General features: G+C 50.4%; 1 protein-coding gene and 1 long non-coding RNA gene across 5 annotated transcripts in view; one reads left to right on the top strand and one right to left on the bottom strand.

Annotated features, from left to right (window-relative positions):
* Positions 1-5,542, bottom strand: part of LOC108448830 — a 28,905-nt gene that overhangs the window by 6,784 nt on the left and 16,579 nt on the right. Inside the window, exon 7 of one of the 4 annotated variants that reach the window (XR_001864858.1) lies at positions 3,347-3,361. The exons of 2 other annotated variants lie outside the window; for them this stretch is intronic. This is a non-coding gene — a long non-coding RNA (uncharacterized LOC108448830). Of the gene's footprint in view, positions 1-3,346; positions 3,362-3,896; positions 4,890-5,542 lie in introns of those variants that run through there. One more of the 4 variants, XR_001864854.1, reaches the window with a different exon arrangement.
* LRRC75A (leucine rich repeat containing 75A) overlaps positions 1-5,542 on the top strand; it is a 58,267-nt gene that overhangs the window by 47,913 nt on the left and 4,812 nt on the right. The window lies entirely within an intron of this gene.

The following is a 5,542-nucleotide window of genomic DNA, read 5'->3' as shown; positions in this document are numbered from 1 at the left end:
CCCAGCCAGGAGCTGGCATTAACCAAGACCTACTTCTGAAGCTGAACTGTAAATAATTCATGGGCACTGAAATGCCACCCGGGTAGTGGCACAGGGCTGTCACATCGAAGGGACTCAACGTGTAAAACGAGCCCTTCCCCTGCTTCTTGTCTGGGTTTGCCCCAGAACTGAAAACAATTGACCCAAACTGCAAAGCCCCATTTCCCCCCACACGGATGAACATTGACCCTGACAAAGGCTTGGATTGCTTTTGCTGTTCCTGACAGCCAGAAATGCTGGAAAATAAAGCAGGAAGGACCTGAGGGTGGGATGAGGTGATTTGGAGCAGCAGGACACCCCTCCCCACTGACTTGTCCCTCACACTTTTGCTGCAGCCTTAAAAGCTTCGGATGGTCACAGGCACTACCTGGGATTTAAAACCTCGTTTTCAGGCCACCCTTCTTTTCCTCTTTCCTCTCCCGTCCTGCAGCTGAACCAAGGGATAATGTGGTGGTTTTCCTCCCCTCAGAGGGAACATCCATCCTGCTGCCATTGCTCCCCTCCCACCTCCTTGCACTTGGGTGCTGGTGCTCCCTTAAACGTGTTTTTTGGTCTTGTGCCTGATCAGAAAAGGCCTTTGAGTGTGAAGAGTGTGGACTTTTAAATTTCTTTTTTTGCAATAATTACTCCTCTGCTTCTGGGCAGAGTGGAAATGAGATTTTCTATTGACACATGGCGGGGATTATTTAAATCCATCCCCGCTACTCGGGCTGCGGAGCGGGGAATCAACCCGTAGAAATTGTTATTAAACGAGGGAATCAGCTGCTAAAAGAATTCATCTCCCCACCTTGGAAGTCGTCCAGACACTCTGTGATGATTTGTCTTGTCTCAAACAGCCACTGACTCCTTTTTTTAAGGTGGTGAGGGGCAATTTGGTGCCTTGCCTGGGGCCTGGATGCTGCTCCATGGGGGAAAGGCATCGCTCCCCCAGCAGCGGTGCCCATTTAATCCCAGCCAGCCCAGCCTGGCTGTCACCCCGGGCTATATTTCCCAATTAAGACAATCAAGCTCGATGATGAAGCTTTGAACGGCGCTCTTTACATTTATTTTCTTTTCCAAGCCCTTTCAGGCGGCGAGGGCTGGTGAATGAAGGTGTTTAGTGAGCTCATCCATCACTTGGACTCGGGGGTGAATTCCCACCTCCCACTGCTGCTGCTGCTGCTCTCTTGGAATGGAAATAACGCTTTAAAACAACAAATTTTATTTTTGCTGCAAATGGGGACAGCGACAGCGGCGGGGGGGGGGGGGTTGTGGCATAACCAGGGATTTCTGTGTGCCCCCTCAGAGTCCCCATGGGTGACACGGACTGGGCTCATCCCCTTCCACTCCGACCCTTCATCCTCACACACCCCTTGGCTCCTGGGAGGTGGGGTGGAAAAAAAATACCCCTCTAGAGCATTTGAAGCACAGAAGGTTCTTTTGCATCTCAAAAGGGGCTCCAGGAAAAAGTGCAAAGCCCCTGCCCAGCTCCCAGTTTTTCCAGGCCTTGCCAGCCTGTGTTTTGACACATCCCAGTGCCTGACAAACGAGTCATTCAGCCCCAAGGCTGATGCCTTTTGTCCAGCAATATGTTCTTCCAGGTGTTTTACTCTCCCTTTGTCCAGGATTAAGGCCAGACTGGGGATCTGGGGGAGTGGTTTTTTGGGATGAATCCACCCTCCTGTGCTGAAGGTCACTCCTCTCAGTGCTCTAGGGAATGAGGATTATTCCTTGGCAGCTCCTGGCCTGGCAGAAATGCCCATCTGGAGCCACTTCTCCTGCATTCCCTTCTTTAATTAGCTGCTGGGTCACCCTGAGTGCTCAAATGGGGCTCCTTATCCCAAAGACGATGAGCTGGAGACTTGAGGGGGGGAAAAATGTGTGTGTTGACATAATACGGACAAATAACTCGGGAAGATTTGTTGTTGGGCTGATCTTTCTGAACAGCTGAAGAGCCAGCTCGGAGCACAGTGACACAAACCCTCATCGCTGATAGGTGCAGAGAGCAGAGAAAAAGGCAAAATATTTGCATTTGGAGGGCCTGTGTTGGAGCAGAGGAGGCAAACAGGGAAAATCCAGGGAAGGATTTTGTGGTTTTCCTGCTTGTCCAGCAGAATTTGCCGTGCCGTGGGGACTGGGGGTGCTGGGCAGGGTTTGCCACTTGGCAGCTCTGCTCTCAGCTCTGTTTTCATCTTTGGGGGGAGCTGGAGGCTGAAATCCCCCCCATTAGCAGGGAATAACCTGCCAAGAGCAATGGAGTGCTGGGGGAAGAGGGAGTTTGCTTTGGGCAGCTCAAGCTGTTCCTTGTTCCCTGGTTTTTTTCCCTTTGTTTGCCTTTGCAAGAATGGCCGCAGCCTCTTTCTGCTGCCCCTGAGCTCAGGGAAGGGGCTCTCAAAATGAAATAACTGCCCCAAAAACTCTGCCCAGCAGGAAAAGGAACCCACAGGATGCCAAAAAATCAGGTTCAACCCCTGCTGCAGCGACAGAGGAGGAGAGGGGCGCTGAGAAATCTTCTAGTTGGGACAGAATATGAAAAAGCCACCCAAAAATCCCTTTTTCTTTTGGAGACAGGAGCAGGGAAGTGACAGTGGGTCAGGTTGGATCCTGTTATTCCTCACTGGAGGAGAGCTGAGGGTACAATGGTGGCTCTGTTCTGGGCTGAGGGGGACCCAATTTTGTGTTAATGTGAAGCAGATGCATCCCAGGGTTGGAATTCCCAACACCAGGGCGGGGAGGGTGTGAGGGAGCTGCCCCACACTGCTCAGGGCTGGTTATCCCAAGGCTGCCTGATCCCAAGGATCCCATCCCTCCCTCTGAGAGCACCGTGGGCCCCTGCAGGGAGGCAGGATGGCTGCAGGAGCAGGATTTTCCTGGCCAACATTACATCTGTGCATCGAAAACCAGGCGAAACAGGGCTTTTTTGGCTTGATAGATGTGGAAATTGTGATTAAAAACTGGCCAAACATCAGGTGAGAGACTCTTGGCTGCCTCACTGTGTCCATCTCCTCTTCCTTTGGCTGCTGCAGCCCAGACCTTCTGGCTGTGCAGGTCCTCCAGCACAAATCCTTGGATGTTCTTTGGGATGTTCTGTGCTCTGGGGGGGCTTCCTGACCCCCTGCATGTGGTTGGAGGCCACCAGCCCCACATGGGACATCACAAATCCATCCCATGGGTCCCTGTCCCCCACAAAACCAGCTGTGCCCACACTCAGGCTGGAGCAGGAGCTGGAGTTTTCCCTCTGATCCATCCCTGAGCATGGCAGGATCCATGCTGGGCTTCACTTTGGACACCAGAGCTGTTGGGATTTTGGTGGGAATTGCAGGATTTGGCTTGGAATAGGGACCTGCCAAGGATCAGAGGGGGAAAAGGGAAAAATTGGGGGCGATGGCAGCTCCTGGCTCTGGAAAAAAATCCCTTCCCAAGGAGTGAGAGGGACAAGCAGGACCCTGGGAGCCGGGCTGGCGGCTGCCTCTGTGCTCTGGCCCTCATCAGAGCAGGAGGGGACCTCAGCCTGCCTAAACTCTTCCAAATGTGATCTGTGCTCCAATAAAATAAACAGTTTAGGGAAAGCCGAACCTCAGGCACACATTTTGGCAGCTGATCACTCTCTAATTGCAGGAAGAGCAGTTGGGAGAGGGTTTTTTTGGTTTTTTTTTTTTCATTTCTTCGGGCTGCTTTCTGATGAGAAAACTGGGCTGGAGGATCAGGGTTGAAGCTTCTCTCCTAACACGTCCCCACCCCCAAAAATCCTGGGGTTTTCCCCTTTGTATTAATGGAATTCAAGTTATTTCAAGGAGCAGGAAACACAGACAGCCTCTGCTAAGTGTGAACCTCAAACCTTCAGCGAGGGCCTGGAGCTCTCCACAATTTTTCCCTGATTTTTTTTTGTTGTTGTTGTTGTTTGACGACACCAGGGGCAGATTTGAGGGCTGGGAGAGGATTTTGGTGGGCAGAGGTGAATCAGAGGCGTTGCCTCTCAAGCCTGGCTGTTGTCTGGGTGTTTCCCCCATCCCAAAACTCCCCGGGCTCTGGAATGGGATGGAGATAATTAACACCAGCCCCATTCATCTGCAAATAGACACGACAAAACTCATTTTTCTCTGCAATTTGTGGTGAGGGGACAGAGCAGGAGCAGCCACACTCTCCCCCTCACTTTTGGGGTCACATTCACCCCCATTAACGAGGTCATTCCTTCCAAAAATCAAACAAAGCAGCAACAAAACCAAAGGGAGAGGCTGGAATGAAGGATTTTAGGGAAAACTCCATCCTGCTTTTCCAGAAAAAGGCTGGAGCCCTGGCCAGCACTGCTGTTCTCCATCCCATCCCTCTCCCTTTTCCTCCTCTTCTTTCGCTTTTTAAAACATATTGGCAGCCTGTTGTGTGTTTTTAAGAGCAAATTATTAGGAATTTCTTTTCCTGTGGCCTCTTCCCTTTGGACAGTGAGGGCTGCAAATGGATTTAAAGGTCCTTTTCCCAACCAGCCCAGCTTCCTCTCTCCCTAGTGGCAAGTTGCTCATCTAAATCCAATATGATTTGGGTATTTTTGTACCTATCCAGTCATAAAAATCCCTTTCCAAGAGTCTTTCCAGCTTTTTTTCCTTCCCTCCTGTGTTAGAATTTGAGGAAAGTGCTGCTTGTTTTATGGAAAACTCATTTATTACAACACAAATCCTTTTTTTGGGCCAACTCTTTTCCAGGGAGTCATTTCCAGAAGAAATGAGCCCAGCACTGTTTGCCTTTAAATTCCTGATTGTTTTTCTCTGGGCATTTGTGCAAATTGCCTCTCCTGCAAATGCAGGTTCCTAACAGGGTGTCAGCTGCAGCTTCTTATTCCACTGGAGTAGAGTTTGTTGGAAAAATTCCAGCAGTTTCTATATAAAAACAGATGTTTGGAAGCAAATTGTATGGTAGGGAGGATGACATAAATACATTTTATTTTGGGGGTATGGGATAGGAAAATGGAGTTCTCCAGCAGCAAGATATTTACTTTTCTTTTGCACTAAATGAAATAGAATTACAATTATAGCAGAGCATTTTGACGGCTCCCAGGTGCTTATTTTTAACATTTTGTTTAGCAGGAAATTAAAAACAAGTTGGGGGGGGGGTGGGAAATGATGGTTCTGAAACAGAGCAAGAACCTTTCCCTTCCCTGCACATCCCAATCCAGGCTCCTGGAGCTGGATGTGCTGCATGCAAATGAGCTGCTTAATTGGCCCTGCTGGAGATATTGATCAAGGGGATAACAGAAATCCATTTAATCCATTTCCTGAGGAGCTCGTGGTGTTTAAAGGTTTAATTGGGTCCTTTCGCTGAATGCCACGGGGACACTGAGGGGCTGTGGCGCAGCTGGGGATGGGGGGTGCAGGGGACAGTGGGATGGGGATGGAGCAGTGGGATGGGGATGGAGCAGTGGGATGGGGATGGGATGGAGCAGTGGGATGGGGATGGGATGGAGCAGTGGGATGGGGATGGGATGGAGCAGTGGGATGAGGATGGAGCAGTGGGATGGGGATGGAGCAGTGGG

This window comes from Corvus brachyrhynchos, unplaced genomic scaffold (assembly GCF_000691975.1).
Source record: "Corvus brachyrhynchos isolate BGI_N302 unplaced genomic scaffold, ASM69197v1 scaffold99, whole genome shotgun sequence".
Taxonomy (NCBI): Eukaryota; Metazoa; Chordata; class Aves; order Passeriformes; family Corvidae; genus Corvus; species Corvus brachyrhynchos.
This window is presented reverse-complemented; position numbering and strand designations above follow the sequence as displayed.